This window comes from Muntiacus reevesi, chromosome 4 (genome assembly GCF_963930625.1).
Source record: "Muntiacus reevesi chromosome 4, mMunRee1.1, whole genome shotgun sequence".
NCBI classification, from domain to species: domain Eukaryota; kingdom Metazoa; phylum Chordata; class Mammalia; order Artiodactyla; family Cervidae; genus Muntiacus; species Muntiacus reevesi.
The window spans coordinates 68,082,313-68,102,220 of record NC_089252.1 but is presented as its reverse complement, the minus strand read 5'-3'; the positions used below and the strand labels follow the sequence as shown (position 1 = coordinate 68,102,220).

The 19,908-nt window shown below is 44.6% G+C and overlaps 1 non-coding gene across 1 annotated transcript; it reads left to right on the top strand.

Moving 5' to 3' along the window:
* The first annotated feature begins 507 nt into the window (after positions 1 to 507).
* Positions 508 to 614, top strand: LOC136168022 (U6 spliceosomal RNA). The gene has a single exon (XR_010663188.1). It is a non-coding gene; the product is annotated as a U6 spliceosomal RNA (small nuclear RNA).
* Positions 615 to 19,908: the final 19,294 nt, after the last annotated feature.

The window sequence follows — 19,908 nt, the reverse complement described above, 5'->3', positions numbered from 1 at the left end:
GGGGCATAAAGAGTTGGACACAACTGAGTGACGAACACTTTCAATTTCAAGAGGTTCAACTCCAAATAGCAGGCACTCCAGAGAGAAAACATGTTTCCACACTGTGTTTCCTATATTGAAAGACTCACAGAGTTCTCAGTGCCAGAGATAAAAATAGACCCACCTTGAAACCCATCATTTTTAAATTTCAGAACTGGGGACAAAGAGAGGATGGTAAAGTTCCTGAGCAGAAAAAAAAAAAAAAAAATACACACACACACATACACACAGTACCAAAAACCCAAATAGTCCTGAACTTCTCAACAGCATCAGCAGAAGCTAGAATTCAACAAGCAATGCGGTTGGAATTGTAAGGGAAATTATTTCCAACCAAGAATTTCATATCCAAGCTTTTCATTAAATGTGGAAGTCCTATAAAGACATTTTCAGATGTAGAACCCTCACAGTCAAATTTCTATCATTTCTCAGAAAGCTACAGGAGGAGGTATGTCACAAAAACAAGAACGTGTGCTTTCTTCAAAAGCACATATACTAAAACTGGACCAATACAGAGAAGATTAGCATGGCCCCTGTACCAGGATGACATGCGAATTTATGAAGCATTACATATATTTTATGCAATGGAATGTTACTCAGCTTTAAAAAAAAAAAGAAAGAATGCACTTGAGTGAGTTCTAATGAGGTGGATGAACCTAGAGCAAAGTAAGTCAGAAAGAGAAAGACAAATATAGTCTATTAACACAGGTGTATGGAATCTAGAAAGATGGTCTATTTGCAGGGCAACAATGGAGACGCAGACATAAAAGAACAGTCTTGTGGACACACTGTGGGAGGGAGAGGATGGGAAAATTGAGAGAGTAGGAGAGACATACATACATTACCACATGTAAAACAGCCAGTGGGAATCTGATCCGTGACAACCTAGAGGATGGGGAAGGGTGGGAGGAGGCAGAGAGGCACAAGAGAGAGGGGACATATGTATACCTGTGGCTGATCCCTGTTGATATATGGCAGAAACCAGAACGCTATTGTAAAGCAACATCCTTCCAATGAAAATTAAAAAGAGAGAGAGAGAGAGAGTATCCCAAGAAAGAGGAAAAGGTAAAAACCCAGAAATGCAGGAAAGAAGAGAAGAAAACCCCCAGAGTGATGGTGAAGGGAGACCTTGGATGAGAGCTGCCCTGGACAGCAACCAGTTCAGTTTGGAGCAGGACAAAAACTGGAAGATATTTCTTTTAAAAGAAAACTAATAGAATGGCTAATGTGACCGAGCATTCAGAGAATAACGTCACACACCGTGGGAGGGTTTTAAGCTGAACTGGTGATAAATACGGAGAAAACTATGCATGGTTAATGAGAGTGTTACATGGATGTGTGCTCAGTCATGTCTGACTTTTTGCAATTGCTTGGACTGGAGCCCACCAGACTCCTCCGTCCATGAGATTCTCCAGGCAAGAATACTGGAATGGGTTGCCATATCCTTCTCCAGGGGATCTTCCCGACCCAGGGATTGAGTCCATGTCTCCCATGTCTCCTGCAATGCAGGTGGATTCTTCACCACTGAGCCATCAGAGTTTTTCTAATGAGAAGGGTACACAGGTATAGAATTTAGGAGACCAAACTAGTTAAATTAAACAATGCTCATATTTTATGACCCAACATTTCCACTTTGGGTGACATACCCCAGAGTAGTTCTCACTGGGGAGCATGGGTACCATGTTGTTTATTGTAAATAACCTGGAACAACTTGGGTACCACCAACTGAAAAATAGATCATTGAAAAGTGAAAGTGAAAGTCGCTCAGTTGTGTCTGACTCTTTGTGACCCCGTAGATTACACAGTCCATGGAATTCTCCAGGCCAGAACACTGGAGTGGGTAGCCTTTCCCTTCTCCAGGGATCTCCCAACCCAGGGATCGAACCCAGGTCTCCTGCATTGCAGGAAGATTCTTAGCCAGCTGAGCCACAAGGGAAGACCAGATCATTGAAAGGTGTAGTTATATATGATGGACTATTATGCAGCAAATATGTTTTTTTCTATGAAAAAACATATTTTTTAATTTTTCTAGAAATTAACTATGTTAATTTCTAGTAAATGAAATTGAATAGATACATACAGCAATATGAAGAGACCTCAAAAACTGAAGTTGAATGAGAAATTTAAAGAGAACAAGATCAATTGCACAATACCACTAACAAAAATACTTTGAAATACAACAAACAGGGATACGTGCATATAAACAGACGTAAGGAAAGTGGAATGGAATAATATATACAGATGATAAATACACAAAAATTGAAGTATATGGGAGGCAGGGGAATTGGATTGGAAATTAGACATAAGGTGGGAAAATAATATATTTAAAAATGTAAAAGACAGCAGCCACAGACCAGCAATGATAGGGTATAATAAATGGAGGAGAATGATCATTCAATTTTGTGCACACAAGATACAATCACATCAGCAAAGGTGCATGCATCTACCTCACAAATATATCTCATCCAGTGTCATCCTCTCTACTCACAGCTCCAGCCACTTATGCCAATTTTCTATTCCTTGAACACTCCATGCTCATTACCACTCCAAAGCGTTTTTGGACTTCTGGTTTCATCTTCCTATCTTTTCCACCCCTGGCTCTTTGCATGTCAACCCTTTTCCACCTTTCATGTCTCAACTCAGCATTTCACATCTCAGAGAGGGCATCCTTCGCCCTTCAGTGCAAACTCACCCCTTCAACCCTATTATTCCCTATCCGAAACAGCCTCTTTATTCCTTTAATATCAACTAGCAAAATGAAGTTTTCTTCTCTGAGCTTATTTATAATGTAAATTTCATGAGGGCAGAGATCTTGTCTACCTCATTACTTCAATAACCCTTGGAGCTAGAATAGTGCCTGACAAGTCATCAGTGCTCCATCATTTATTGGGAAAATTAAAAGGTCAATAAAGATGAGATCAGGAACTGAGAGGCCATGGTGTTGGATGAGTCATTAATATGGATGCTAAAGACACTAAGAACGAGGACAGTATTCAGAGGAGGAATAACAGGGTCAGTCAGGTACTGAGTTCTCCCATGATGAGGGAGAAAGATGGGGCAGTCAGTGGATGATGCATCAGGAAGAAAGAAGAGCATTATCAGATGGCATGAGTTTCAGAGAAGCAGATTTTTGTGGGCAGAGTAGAAAAGGCCTGTCCCAGTGCAATGATGAGAAGCAAGGAGGACAACTACTTCACCTCCTGACCTTTGGGTTGGTAAGATGCAGGAGAAGAAACAGTCCCCATCTGAGACAACCCAGGGAGAACCATGTTTCAAACAGAGAAAAGAAGTGAAGAAAGAAAAGCCAGAGAAGAAGATAAGGATGCAGTTCCTGGTGACATTTTCAGAGGGCACAATAGGAGATGCAGGTTATACTAGAACTGTGGTATATGCATTTGGAAAGGTGCATTTTCAAGGGTGTATTTGGAAATGTCTAGAGACATTTTTGGTTGTCATAACTGAGGGGGTATTACCAGCATCCAGTGAGTAGAGGCCAGGACTGCTACCAAACGTGGACAGAACTGTCCTTCATAACAAAGAGCTACCCAACCCAAAAGGTCAACAGTGTCAGAAACCCTGGGCTGAGAAACCCAGGAACAGAGGATGAATGGAACCAGAGGGGATGAATGTCCAGTTGAGAGAATGCCAGGACACTCAGGCATTTAGCAGTCACTGAAGCAAACCAGGTGGGTGGCATGATGAGTCCTGATAGATTCTGGCATGGGAATGCAAAAACCACATCTGTTGCTGAAGTTGAATCTGCTTATCTAATGTGATGGCAGCTCCCCAGGGAATCTGCACGTAGCATGACGGAGATCCCGGGCAGCAGCTTCCCAAGACCCACTCGGTGTAACCGCATGCACAGGTGACATCTCAAGGACATTCGCCTTAACCCAGTCCTGAGGATGCTCAAGCTCTGAAAGTTTGTGCTGTCTTCTGAGGAACTCAGAAATCCTTGGAAAACATTAACATGCAAGATGCCTTATGCCCTCTTATTTGCCATATCGTCTACTGGAATTTTCTTCAGTTACTTCTTTTCACAAAATGGCAAGATGGGAAGGTCATAGCAAGCTCCATTTTAAAGTGACTTTTCTTAAAGGTGCATATCAGTTAAATCAGGAACTAGGTAAGGAAGAGTGAAACCAGGGAAACAACTAATGTTTAGGGAACCCTTTAGATCCAGGTGTTTGTTCAGATATTTAACAGTCCTATAAGAAAAGGATTTGGAAAGCTTAATAGCTGAGCAACATGAGGCCAAGACTGAGTTTTGTAGATTACACAACCAGCACAGAATTGTAGCTAGGATTCTAACTCAGGCCAGTGTGGCTTTAAAGTTTGTGGGATTTCTACTCTGATACGCAGTTTCCAGCAGAATCATGCCTTGCATATGCAGGCACATTAGAAACATTGGATGGATGGATGGGTGGATAAAGATTGATGATGGGCAGAGCACCTATATGGTTCATTCACTTTTTTCCCTCCTACCTTGTTTCCTAGTTGTGGTTTTTTCTTTACTTTGTTCTGTTTTGGCTTAAAAAAAAACAAAACAAAACAAAATCATGATCCATTTCTTGATTACCCATGGTAATAGAAGAGATAGATAATAGAAATACTCGAAAACAGAAGACAATCCAGAAATAATTTCTATTTAGTCTGAGGATTCTGTTTATGCCCTTTTAAACAGCAGATCTACCAACCTAATTATATTTTACCTTGGCAAATATTAAAATTATTTTTCATTCCTTAAACACACACCAACCAGAGGTAAGGTAAAGTGAGACACAGCTGGATGGCAGAAAGAAAGGCAAGTGGGGACATAAAACTTCAGAGCAGAAAATCTACAAGCTTTATTACCTTCAAGCAAGTGATGAAGAATTTATTTATAACCCCAGAATGAGTCCTGTAAATGTAATAGGAAATAATGAGTCATTTCTCTCTGGATGTTTTCCTGTAGCATCATCTGTAAAAAGATCTTATTCAGACTCTCTTCAGAGAGATTTTTGACTTGCCAGGTTCCTTCAAGGGGGCCTACCTTTGGGTGAGTACCTGGAATTATGAAAGAAGTCAAGTTGGTGCAAGCTGTCTTCATGGTCCTCCTGACCTCTGGGCATCAGTCCCCCTCTGGCGATACTGTCCACTTTCTCTCCCATCAAACTGTAAGTCAGAAGCCTCCCCACTTTTCTAATCAATGAGCCAGCAGAAGGTACTTAGATCCTGGAGACTGAAGGCTGGAAGAGCTTCCTCTTTGTGGACAAGTGCTCGGGGCCATGCAGGGGCGTTGCCAGTGAGGTGCAGTATGGAACAGAGATGTTGGAACACAGATAATTCAGTACAGAGTGCAGAAGATGGGTGGTTCCCTGGGAAAACGGTGAGGCTCTCCCTCTAGAGAAAGGCTGAAGAGCATCATCTGGATTCTGAAAGCTGTTGTGCAGTCCAGCCGGCAGTGTGGTCATTGCTGTTTGCCTACACTGCCCCAGGGAACTCTCCCCACTCCTTTCCCACACCTCTGCTGTGGGTACTGACAGTTCAACATCACTTCACCACCACAAAGCCATGCATCTACGGCTTGTCCTCCAAACCAGGGAGGGAGAACAGGAGCTGGCCCCATTTGGGACTGCTCAGGTCCAGGCCCAGGGCTTGAGTGTTGACGTCACCCTTTTCTCCCCCTGTGACACCTGCCCAGCCCCGGAGCCTGACCATGGGACAGGTTCAGGGAAGATTTGCTAGATGTCTGTTACAAATCTGGGTCTTGACCTGGCAGAGTTAATCTCAGTTTGGGGGTCGTTTGAATGTGTGGCACAGTGGGAATGAGCCGGCCAGACCCAGCACAGGTAAGAGACAATTCCTCTCTCCCCCTGCTCCCTGGAGATGACATGGTCTGAGACACCAGCTCACTTGCTCTCCAACTCATGGGAGAGGTGGAGACTTGCCAAGACCAAGCAGGTAATGATGAACACTGCAGCAGAGCAAGCCTCTTGTCATTCAGCCAAGATGAGATGCTCCAGCAAAGAAACGATGTTGGACAAAGATGTGGCCCCGACCTATCCTGGGGATGAGCCAGGAAGTGGGACCAGGTACCGCCTCCCCTGTTTTTGCACCTGGGTGGCAAGTCCCCTGTGTCACTCAATCATTCATTTCCTCAAGATGGGAGATGGGTACACAACACCTCCACCCTGCTGTTTTGCTGGCTTCCTTCTTTTTTTAAGGTTACCTCTTCTTCAGACTTTCCTGGTGGTCCTGTGGCCAGGACTCCCTGTTCCCAATGCAAGGGGCCTGGGTTTGATCCCTGGTCAGGGAACTAGATCGCACATGCAGCAACTAAGACCCAGTGCAAGCAAATAAATAATTATTTTTTAAGTTCACCTCTTCATTTGGCTCCTAAGCGTGCCCTTTGCTCACAACCCAACCTCACCAAACAACAGAGCACCACTCAGGTATCATTGCATGATAACAGAAGGATAATGAGAGCCCTGTGTGTGACTCTGTGGGGAGCCGTGCATGGGGCAGGCATGGGAGCCCAAAGAACCTGGAGTCCAGAGTCAGAAAACCTGCCTCTGAGTCTCCCCTTGACTGACTGTGTGACCCTGGAAAACCCCTGTCCCCACTTCTTAGGCCTCGTTCCCTTATTTATAAACTGGAGATAATAATACCCATGAGCAGATGACATCCTGCATGCATCTGAAAGGCTGGGCTAAATTATAAAACCAATAAATAATGTATGAGGTCAGTTGCAAATGGCACCTCGGAGACAGAATGTTTCCTGTGCCAGCTGCAAAGAGAGAAACAAATTAGCTTCATTTGTATCTATGGTCTTAATTCAGAACACAAACAATCACATCAACAAAAAGAAGTCTCTGAAGGTGGGGGTTGCAGGCACTCCACTTGGGATCCAGAAAAGAGAGGTTCAGAGAGGTGACAGCTGACAGCCCAGATCCCAAGACTGGGAGACCCTGGCCCTAAGAGCCCACCAACCCTGTGGCCGCTCAACTCTTAGTCTGATGCCATTAAACACTGGGATCCATCGTGGTCCATTGTCAGCAGGGAAACATGATGAACTGATTACCACATTGTTTCCTCTTGGAGAAGGGGCTAGTTGGGTGTTAAATCAGTTTAGTCTTCAGTTTCACTCTGGAGGTCCATTATAAGGCATGAATAAGACCCCAAGAGAAGGACTTCCCTGATGGTCCAGGGTCTAAGACTCCATGCTCCCAATGAAGGGGGCCCAGGTTCAATTCCTAGTTGGGGAACTGGATCCCACATACTACAACAAAGAGCCTGCATGCCACAACTAAAGACCCCACATGCTGCAACTAAGACCCAGTACAATCAAATAAATAAATAAACTTAAAAAAAAAAAAAGACCCTAAGAGAAAGTACTTGATCTGCTCCTCAGTGCTGGGTACCGCATGGACATCCTCAAATGCTAAGTGACACAGGGCCCATATAAGGACAGGCTTATCCAACCGCCAGGACATCTGGGTCTTTCCGCCTTGTTCCTACAGGAGCCCAGACACCTCAATGAATCCTGACTGTGGAGAACTACAAAAAGGAGTTGGAGAGTCAAGGTCTGCTGGGCGCAGGAAGAGCCATCTTTCTGAGCCAAGACCCTGCTTGCCCATGCCTCCTTAACCCAATTTGCCACAAACACACCACCAGTCTATCTCCAGTTCAGCTAATCACGTGCCTGCTAGCTTTCATCTAATTCTTCTCTAAAAAGAGGAAGTCTGATTAAAAACCCTGCCAACAATTAGCTGCCAATTCCACCTTCCAATTTCGGCACTAATATTCCTCTTGAACTCATGGCAGTCTCTCCTATAACTCCATAATCTCTGATCCTGGGTTCTGGTGTTCTAATTTCCTGAATATCCTTTGGAAGTTCTCTGTAGTAATGAAATCTGCTTGCCACATGAGAACAATTGACAAAACTCCATCTCCTCTCTTGGACCCAAAACCTAAAATCAGAGCTCTCCTGAATAATTAATATAAAGTCAGCTTTATCTAACCACATGGCAATTTATTTGTTATTTAGACTGGATCAAGGACTAGGACCAGAGTTTGGACAAAAGCAACTGCAGTGTGACCCAGATCTAGACTCACTCATTTATTCATTCATTCATTCAGCTGTTACTCAGAACCTCCTATGTCAGGCTTCTACGTCACAGAGCCTTCACTGACCTCTAAGAACAGAGAAATGCGGAATTAGAAACCTGTCTCAAGGCTTAGGAGCCTGGCAATCAGGATCAAATCCTGCCTCTGCCACTTGCTAATTACCTAACCCTTCTGTGCCTCTAGTGACTTAAAGTTTCTGAGCCTCAGAATGAAGATGAAAACACTGTCAACGCAAAGAATCTTTTGTGAGGATCATATGTGAAAGGTCTTAGCAGAATGCCTACTGCACAGTACATATTTCATAAATCTGAACCATAAATACCATGTGTGGTCTGCTGCTTCTGACAGGGCCCCCAGTGAGCTCCATCTCATTGTGTTCATGATTTTGTGTAACCCTCTCTCTATTGGGATATGCTGACCCTGGCAACTTGCTTCTAAGCCAGAAGAAAGAGCAAAAGGTGACAGGATTAGACAACAAAAGACTATGACCTCCAGACTGTTGGTATTCTCTCTCTCTTGCTCTTATGCTCTCTTAGATGAGAGGCACCATTGGCAATGACTGGAAGGTGATCTCAGGCCAACAGCCAACAAAGAGCCAAGTCCAAGAGGAAAGGAATCCTCCCAACAACCAAGTGAATGAGCTTGGATGCAGATCCTCATCCAGCCGAACCCTCAGATGATTATAGTCCCAGCCATACCTTGCCTGCAGCCTTGTGAGAGGAGAAACCCAGCTGAGCCACGCCCGGATTCCAGACCCACAGAAGCCATGGACCAACACTTAAAGCTTTGGGGTAACTTGTTACTCAGCAAGAGATAACTAACACACTACTGGTCCTCAAGTTTGTCATGTACTTGAGGGACAAGGAGGAAACAGTTTACAACCAGGAGCAGAAAAAGGGATGTGGAAAAGGAGGGAGATTTGCAGCTAGATCATCAGGAGTTGAGAATCCCATGCTATTTAGGGATTCTCATTAGGACAATGAGAAGGCATCAAATGTACTTTATGAAAACTAAGGACTCAATTTCTCTTTAAATAATAAGACAGATTGGAATCATAATGAAAATATCTTTCAAAAAAAGAAAATATCTTCCAAGAGAAAGAGCCAGAATAATGTCTTGAACTGGTATATTATCCAGGATATAGATTTGGAAAATTTCCAGACAACTGAGATCTCTTATTTTTAGCCCCTTCTGCTGCTAGGCAAATCAGTTTGGGATTTATATCACCAAGTTTAATGGTGAAGAAAAAAAACGAAAGTGAAGTTACAGAAATAAACAATTTCATTTACTTCAAAATCAGTGAGTTCAGAATCAATTAAATTTGTAACACCCTTATTTAGGACACAAGTAGTGAATTAATAACAGTGAAAATTAGTTTTTTAGGAATACAAAGAGAGCGAGACTTTTGCAAATAACTTGACACTGCAGTTTCCTAAGTCAATAAAGATACACAATTTTTCACTTGCACGTCTTCTCTTTAAATCCTGAATCAACTTTACAAACAATTGCCCTTGGACCAATCCCATAAATCAGTTTGAAAGTGACCCAGTTTTTTCACATGAGCCATGGTATGCAGGTATCCAGGTCTTGTTATAAGACAAAGGGACTGATACAAGAATATGGTAAAAAAATAAATAAATAAATAAACAAAAGGAAAATACCTCTGAGGTATTTACAGAAAGAGGTTTGAAAGAGCTTAAGGGATGAGGAATTTGATTTGGAAGAATTATTGCTAGCTTTGTATCCACAAAACAAATAGTAGACCTTACTATTGACAGAGTTGGTAACAGGGAATTCCCTGGCTGTGCAGTGATTAAGACTTGGTGCTTTCACTGCTGAGGGTCCAGGTTCCATCCCTAGTAGGGGAGCTGATACCCCACAAGCTGCACAGAGTGACCAAAAAAAAGTAAAGAGTTGGTAACACTTATTTCCTAGAAATTCACATAGTCAGTGTCTTGACTCGTTTTTATTGAGCACCTACTATGTGACAGGCACCATGCTGGACCTCACCTCAGACAACTCCCACTTAATGCTGGGATCGGAAATCTCTGGAACTCTGATTTGGTTTTTCTTTGTCTCCTGGAAAGCACAATTAGACCTAGTAGGAGAAGAAACTCAATTAAAAGTGGCCAATCTGAGCTTAACCATTAATTGGCTAAACTGTTGCTCATTTTCTCTCTCTGAGGCTCATGAAAAAAATGAAGTTGTTTTATATATATATATATTTTCATATGTGTGTGTGTGTGTGTGTGTGTGTGCATGCTAAGTCACTTCAGTCATGTCTGACTCTTTGCGATCCTATGGACCACAGCCAACCAGGCTCTGCTGTCCATGGGATTCTCTAGGCTTATATATATATATATATAATACATATATATATCTGTAAAATTGCCTCCAATTCTAAAAGATTCAGTATCAACAGCACTTGAATGTCCAAATTTGGCTCACTCTCAAACTACAGATTCCCTGATGGAAAAAGAGCCTGTATCTCACCATCCTAACAGGATGACACCTTCAGGAAACGAGACTCAGGACCTCAGGACCATGCTAAATGTGTTCTATCACCAAAGTTTGGCACTGCCCAAGTAATCCCACAGGATTCTTACTCAGGATAGCTGCTGATGGAGGGAACATTTGGAAGCGGAGGGCCTAGAGCCAGAAAAGCAGCCACATCCTTTTATTCTAGAGATGAGTCAAGTGTGGTCCAGAGAGGCTCTCTGACCTGCACCAGCTCACAAAGGGCATCTACCTTTGACTGAACCATCACCTCAGCAACAGAGCTGGTCTCAAGCTAAAGAGACTCTAGACATTGTCACATCTGGTGATTCTGGTTCCTATCCCTCCAAAACACAGAAATATCCCAGAACCAGGGGATGCCAAGACTTCTCAATCAACTTCTGCCCCTCCCGTTTCACGGAAATGAACATCGAGGCCACAGGATTCAAGTGCTGGGATACTGAGCAACAGATCGAGGGCCAGAACTCAGGTCAGTATTCAGTCCCAGCCTCCTTCTGCACCCGCTCACTCCACAGTCATCTGTGGGGTGTCCCCTGCATGCCTAGTGCTGTGACCGGATTCAAACAAAGACCCTGAGCGGAAGCCTGTCATTCTGAATAGCTGTGGTCAGGCAGAACCGAACCTGAGCGAGGCTGGCTCTGAGAGAAGTCCCAGTGGAAAATGTGACCAGAGAAAATGATGACAGATCAAAAAAAAAGTAAAAGACTATTCCTTAAATATCCCAGACAATTCCTTCCAAGAGTTGAGTACCCCTTTCTCCAGTTTCCATCTTTCTCCTGTCTGTATTTTTCACAGCAGCAGGTCAAACCTCATCTTTGCAGATTCCACCAACGGGCGGAGAGTGATGTTAGCTGATGAGCTGGAATTAGTTAAACTGACTCCTTGGGTGTGTAATGCACTTTACTAAATCAGAGATAATGAATTCCACAGAGAGCACACAAGGGGAAAGGAAAACATAAGCACACAGTCTAAACACACTTCATTTCAAGGGGAGCGAAGGGACCATCACAGAAAGTTCATCCTTAGAAAGGGCCTGCTCTTCGCAATTTGCCTCCCCTGGCCATCTCCCCTACTCAAATCTTCTTTGTCCTTTCAGACACATCCTGGCTTTTGAGACCCATCCTTCAGCCTCGCAAGGGTGAGCATTAGCTTCAGGCTGGGTGAGAAGGGAACTTTCTTACACTGGGGAGCGAGGACTCGGTTACTGAGAAGTCATTTTCCCCAGCATTTCCTGGAGTTGATGCCCCGTGGTGGGGACTGTTTCTGCCTCAGAAATTACTGAAGAGGGAAAGAACGCTGACTGACCTCTGCAGGACCCCTGGAACTACAGATACAGTGGCTCTAATGTGTCTGCCAATCCCCTGACACCACTCCCTTAAGAGAAAAAAAGCTAATTCTCCTCCACTTGAAAGCGGGTCATACCTGGGGGTTCATGTCTAAGGAACGGCATGGGGAGAAAGTGGAGCCAAGACAGCAAGAGCCAGGTGAAAGTTATCCTTTTTACTGCCTCCCCTCAGAAATCAGGGGCTTCCCTCCCCTCAGAAATCAGGTTCAGAGGCAAAGAATTCACCTGCAATGTCTTGGCTTGCTTGCTCTGGGAGAATCCAGCCACCATGCCACAAAGACCCCGTATAAGGCCCTCCCAGGGAGAAAGTGGCCTCCCCACAACAGCTGGCATCAACTTGCCAGCCCTGTGATGCATCATCTTGGGTAGGGGCTCCTCCAGCCAAGGTCAAGACTTTCGGGGACACCAGGTGACCTCCTGACAGCTTCATAAGACCCCTGATCCACAACTACCCCGTTTGGCCACTCCTCCATTCCTGACCCAGAGAAATCATGAAAGGTAAGATTTATTGTTGCATTAAGCCACAATGTTTGAGGAGAATGTGTTAGACAGCACTAGCTAACGAATACAGTAGTTGCCCCGGACTCACTCTCACCTTGGGAAGATCCCATGCCTTAGAGGAGTAGAGAATGAGAAGAGTTTGGGTGGGGAATATGAGAACAGAAAGGAGGGCGGGGAAGAGAAAGGAGGCAGGGGTGGAGGGTGAGAGGGAGTCAAGCAGCTCTCTCCATCTCCCCTGCTCTCGACTTAGCTCTTCCTTTTCTGACTTTCCATCCCTCCCTTTATCTCCCCACCTGGACAGCTGTCTTCTGAAGACAGGAACAGGGCCCCTCTTTCTTCTCTGGCTCACAAAGCCTGGCAGCATCCTCCAGAAAGGGAACCAAGACTTTCGGGTAAAACTGGCCGGCCAGTGATGAGTCAGTAGGAACATTCTAAGAGAGTTTGGCAAAGAAGTTGTGATGGGAAATGAGGCTTCAGACAGGGGCTCAGCTGTGGACCCTGTTTTTGCGGACAGTGGTTGAAGGGCAGATTCTTAGAGGCGCCAGCAAACTATTACTGTTGCTACCACTTTGATGGCCCCCAAAGAACCACATTAATGTCTTCGGGCAGCCCCCTCCCACACTGCCTCTGAATTTGGCCACATGACGACCTTTGTCCAATGGGGCAAGCATGATGCACATGGATCTGATAGGGACATGCCCACGTGTCCCTGCCCTCTAGTGCCTCCACCAGGACAAGACCCCATCAACTCAGCGCTTCCTCACAAGGAAGTCGTAACTCCAGATCAAGTGATATTTGAAGTTTGTTTCTGAACTGAGAAAATGTAAGCCACTCCCTTTAGAACTCAGTTGGTAAAGAATCTGCCTGCAATGCAGGAGACCCCAGTTCGATTCCTGGGTCAGGCAGATCTGCTGGAGAAGGGATAGGCTACCCACTCCAGTACTCTTGGGCTTCCTTTGTGGCTCAGCTGGTAAAGAATCCACCTGCAATGCAGGAGACTTGGGTTCGATCTCTAGGTTGGGAAGATCCCCTGGAGAAGGGAAAGGCTACCCACTCCAGTATTCTGGCCTGGAGAATTCCATGGACTGTATAGTCCATGGGGTCGCAAAGAGTCGGACATGACTGAGTGACTTTCACTTTCATGCCATCCCGGACCCTCTTCCTTTCCAGAAAAAACAATCATGTCTATCTTCTAAGACCCCAGAATATAAGTAAACAGAACTCTCCTCTCACTCAAGAGATAGAAGATATTTTGTGACATAACAATAATAGGAAAGGAGGAGAGAGAGATGCAACTAATGACAGACATATTCACAACAATATGTATTATGAATGTATATGTATATTTATATCTCAGCAGGCCCTGCAGAGTTATAGATGAGCTAATTAAAATGCTTATGCTTTTAGCAATGATGCTTATTGAAATCACTTTATCACCATCCAAACCGACGTTTGTTTTCAGCTATAATGCAATCCTACCTGGAGTATTCTGACCTAAATTATTTATGTGCCTAAAAATAAATTGCCATCCCCTATTACTAACTTTGTGGATATGTCTCAGGAGGTGGAAATTTTTGGTCAGCTCATGTGGCTCTGAAGGCTTTTCTTGCCTTCAGAGGGACTTCCTTGCCTAAGAGAGGGACTGGGCTTAGTGTAGGAATCCTATGATAGACCAAGAGGTTGAAATAAACTGAGAGAAAGGCTAGGCCTGGTTAGATGCCCCTGAGTAAAGAAGGGCTACTGGTCACACCATTGGGATCCAGATGTGTAACGGTTATGTCTTGGTTCAGTTTCCCACCCTTCTAGCTCTGTCAGGCATGAAGGGGCTGGGTGTGACTACAAAAGAATAGCACAGAGGGGATTTTGCGAGGGGTAATGAAGCTGTTCTGAATCCTAAATGTGGTGCTAGTCACATGAATCTAGAGGTGTTAAAATATTTAGACCCATATTTTGACCCAGATACCCAAAAAAGTCAATTTTATTGTATGCTGAGAAGTCTTTTAATTAAGAGAAAAAGATAAATAATATTTGGTCAGTTCAATAAAAAATCATTCTACCTGCAAATTTTACCTTGAATTGATCAACTTGCCTCCATCTCTATTAGAAGCAGCATCTCTCTCCTGGACTTCTGCAGCAGCCTCCTAAGTAGCACTCCTTCTTCCATGTTCGCCCCTCTAGATCATTCTTCCTGAGGCAACTAGAGACTTCATGTCACTTCCCGGCTTGAAACTTTCAAAGATTTCCCCGTGTGCTTTGGCTTAAACCCGAGACCCTCCCCTGCCTGCAGGGCTTGGCGTGATCTACTTCCCTCTGCCATTTCATCTTCAATCGCACTGGACTCACTCCACGCTTTAAAATGGCCAGGCTCAGGAACTCTTCTACACTGTTGGTGGGAATGTAAGTCAGTGCAACCACTATGGAAAACAGTGTGGGTGTTCCTCAGAAAACTGAAAACAGAACTATCGTATGATCCACCAGTCCTACTCCTGGGCATATATCCAGACAAAACTATAATTCAAACAGGTACATGCACCCCTGTGTTCAGAGCAGCACCATTCACAATAGTCAAGACATGGGAAGAATCTAAATGTCCATCAACAGAGGAATGGATAAAGAAGATGTGGTACACATAGACAATGGAATACTACTCAGGCATAAAAAGGAGTGAAAATATGCCATACATAGCAACGTGCAGGGACCTAAAGATGATCGTATTAAGACATACAAAATAAAAACAGACCCACAGACATAGGGAGCAAACTTATGGAAAAGGTTGTTAGTTGCTCAGTCATGTCTGACTCTTTGTGACCCCATGGTCTGTAGCCCACTATGCTTCTCTGTTCATGGACTTCTCCAGGCAAGAATACTGGAGTGGGTTGCCATTCCCTTCTCCATATATATATATATATATACATGTATATACATGTATATATATGTATATACAACATATACCTGGAACTAACACAACATTGTAAATCAACAATATTGAAATATAAATAAATAAAAAATAAAAGATATTTACTATATTAAGTGGGCTTCCCAGGTGGCTCAGTGGGTAAAGAATCCACCTGCAGTGCAGGAGATGCAGGTTGGATCCCTGGGTGGGGAAGATCCCCTGGTGGAGGGCATGGCAACCCACTCCAGTATTCTTGCCTGGAGAACCCCATGGACAGAGAAGCCTCGTGGGTCGCAAAGGGCTGGACACAAGTGCAGCAACTGAGCCCTATGCACCATATTAAGTATTAGGTGCTTACCCTACCAGATCCCAGAAGCGCTGGTGAAACAGAAGATGCAGGCCTCCCACAAGACTGCTGAGTTTAGTGACACGCCACGGAAGAGTGAGCCAGAGGCCAGGAGGCTGCTGCCCTCACTGCTCCCGCCACAACGGCCTGAGAGACCCAGAAGCTGAGGACCACACGTGGAACTGCTGAGGCCAGCTGCCGCTGGTGCTCCAGGCATGCGCAGTTTTATGACCTCCTCTGCCAGGAGGAAAACGAACTCTGAATCACTTGCACCTTCTAGTTTTCCACGAATGCATCTAATCAGCAGAACCTAATTGGTTCACAGAACCAATGGGCTGCAAGAGTCTTGGGAATGGGGGTGGGAACCTTCCAACCTCTACATTTGGCAAGAAAGTAAAATGGCAGTTGAGAGAACCAATCCACCCTACAGACTACAGTTTCCACCCCTTCAGCTCTCATCATCCAAATACACCTAACACATACGTAAGCTTCCAACAGCAACAATGTCCAATACAAGCAACTATCTCTCATACAAACAGATGCATCTCACCTCGCCCCCAAAAGGAAGAGCCAAAGCCCTGTCCATCACTGAGCCATCTTCAACTATCCTTCCACTTCTGCCAGGTTCCCACCTTGGGTTAAATTGTAACCTGAGGATTAAACGGCGTGGTTCACTACCAGCAAGACATCTTAAAGGAAAGAAAATGGCTAAAAAGTAAATACCTACAAAAAATACATACAAAACAGAGCAAGCGAGAAAATAGGAGGAGCTGCTATAATCCCTGTTTCTGTCACTGGTCATGAGGCCAGGGATGGACTTTTAACCTTCCTACACCAACTGTTCCATATTACTAACTCTTCTTTAGCTCAGTTGTTTTAGCTGGTGAGATTGCTCTACTGCAATATACATATATACTGCAGGGAAGCCCATACGGGCTTCCCTGGTCGCTCAGATAGTAAAGAATCCACCTGCAATGCAGGAGGCGTGGGTTCAAACCCTGGGTTAGGACAATCCCCTGGAGAAGAGAACAGTTACCCACTCCAGTATTCTGGCCGGGAGAATTCCATGGACAGAGGAGCCTGGCAGGCTATAGTCCATGGGGTCACAAAAAGTTGGACACCACTAAGGGACTTTCACACACACACACACACACACACACACACACACACACACACACACACGGGCTTCCCAGGTGGCTCAGTGAAACCCCAGAGATGGGTTTCAATCCCTGGGTGGGGAAGATCCCCTGGAGAAGGGAATGGCAACCCACTCCAGTATTCTTGTCTGGGAAATCCCATGGACAGAGGAGGCTGGTGAGCTAGAGTCCAAGGGGTCACAAAAAGTCTGACACGACTGAGAAATGGAGCACACACAAACACGTGTTTATACAGATGCACAGGCACACATATACATAGAATAGTGTGTGTGTGTGTGTGTGTGTGTGTATGCTGCTGCTGCTGCTGCTAAGTCGCTTCAGTCGTGTCCGACTCTGTGCGACTCCATAGATGGTAGCGACCAGGCTCCGCCGTCCCTGGGATTCTCCAGGCAAGAACACTGGAGTGGGTTGCCATTTCCTTCTCCAATGCATGAAAGTGAAAAGGGAAAGTGAAGTCACTCCGTCGTGTCCAACTCTTCACAACCGTATGGACTGCAGCCTACCAGGCTCCTCCGTCCATGGGATTTTCCAGGCAAGAGTACTGGAGTGGGGTGCCATTGCCTTCTCCAGTGTGTGTGTGTGTATATATATATATATATATATATATATATAAATTTATATATGTAGATAGACAGATATAGTCCATAGGGTCACAAAGAGTCAGACACGACTTAGCAACCGAACAACAATAGATTCATACATTTTCCCCTTTCTCTGTTGTGTACACATTTCAATGTATTGATTAACCTCTGGACCACAGTATCCCAAGGCCCCAGAGGAGCCTCACGTTTACAGACACTCTTCCTGCCCCATCACATGACTGCGTCCCCTGGACAAAATGGGTCAATCGCCCAGCCAGGGCATCTGCCCCATCACTGAAAGACTGAGGACAGGACAGAACAAACCCACCCTCTCCAGCCTCAGGATGTGGGGGTGAAGGGAGAAGTCAGGGGAACATTGGAAACAGTTCCTCTGCCTCATAAAACTTCCCCTACAACCGTCTTCAATATCTGAAATTCCAGCATGAGGAAACAGTTGCTTTTTCAGTCTTTCTGAACTTTCATAAACTTTCTAACAGTAACAGCTTCTAAAAAGGAGCTGTTTGGGGGACTTTTCTGGTGTTCCAGTAGCTAAGACTCAGCACTTCCAATGCAAGCAGCTGGATTCAATCTCTAGTCACAAAACTAGATCCCATATGCTTCAACTAAGAGTTCATATTCTACAACTGAAGATCCTGGTGCAGTGAAATAAATAAATATCTTAAAAAAAAAAAAAAAGAAGAAGCTGCTTTGTTGCCACAGGATTCTTTCACCCCAAAATTAAAACTGCAAAATGGGCAGGTCAGAAACTCAGGAATGACTTTGCACTGCTAAACAGAAAAGTAGACGGCAGCTTCATGCCCCCTGGGGCAGAAACCCACGAGTGGAATAACAGAGAGAGCAGAAGAGAAATCCATCCCTTTATTTCCTTGGAGATGGCAGCACAGAAGCCTGGAATTAAAGGTGACAAGCCCAGATGTCAGATGGCAGATTAGCTTTGTTTGAGGGATCCAAGAAGACTAAGGGATTTACCCAGAGTGACAGTCCACGGGCAGTGGCTGGTACCAAATGCCATCTAGAGCTCTCACTATCTTAAAAGCAGACTCCAGGGAAAGAGCTGCAGCAGGCAGCCTGAACATCAATAATGACCATAGTCATAGGTTAGAGTGAGCTGGGTCCTCTGTGAGTCCCTCGTGTTTGGAAAGCTTAGCATTCAGCCAGAATATGATCAGAAACTCCAATTCCACTGGCTGAAGACCCTTCTCAAACTAGTCCTAATAACCTTGGAAGTTTATACCGCTATTAAGATTTTGTTTGGCAGCTGTAATTCACTGACATCTCTTAGTATGGGAAGGTGACAGACTTTGTCAAGTGACCCATACATCAGAGAGAGGGAATCTGGACAGAATAGCATTGACATATACAGACTACCATTTGTTAAAACAGATAGATGGTAGGAAGCTGCTCTCTGGCATGGGGAGCTCAGCTGGGTGTTCTGTGATGACCCAGAGGAGTGGGATGGGGAGAGGGGGGAAAAGTTCAAGAGGGAGGGGATATATGTATAATTATGGCTGATTCACACTGTTGTATAGCAGAAACTAACGCAATATTGTAAAACAATCACCTCCAATTTTTAAAAAAAGGAAAAAATAAGTAAGGAACCTGGACGAACAGCTTAACTTTCTCCCTCGATCCCTTGCCCACGTGTTCTGCTGCCAAGGGAAATGGAGTCTGCTCTAAAAAGGGAAACCTCACAACTCCTACAAAACCTTCCTATTTGGTAACCTCAGTTGGCCCAGACTGCACTCAACTCTCTGCCCTAAGTCAGCCCTATAATTTAAGACTTGTGACACCCCCACACCCCGATTATAATGTGTAGACAGGGGCTACCTGATTCTCTACAAGTACTCAGCCACCTCCCCATTTCCGTAATTCTGTTTTACTGAAGTATCTCCACCCCAATTCCCTGTGCTCCTCCCCCTTGAAACAGATGCAAGGCTTCTCTCTTCTAGAAATACAAACTTGACCCTTTAAGAAACATAACAGAGGAGAGGACCCATACTCACATCCAGTTTGCTTCTTACCTTTGGCAAAGTTAATAGGAGAAACAGTCCAAGGCAACAAATTAGGCCACTACTTAATGGCCTGGAATTCCAATTAAATCAAGGAGCTTTATGAGGCTGCCTGACAGTGGGGAGGAGAGTCTGACCTAATCTCAGAGCCCAGAAAGGCCACCTGAAGAGGGAAAGCAATTGCCCATCCGATTTGCTGTGGGTGGAAGGAAGCCATAAACTACAGGGAGACTCGGCTCGTTAAAATGGTAATGCTCCTGTCTCTACCATGAAAGCACTCCCCGGACACCTCCAGAAATGACATCTGGAATGCTCAAAGAACCGAGCATTTCCTCCCCTCATCCAATCTAACTATTGTCATTTTATGTATTGCTGTGCAACAAGGCCATT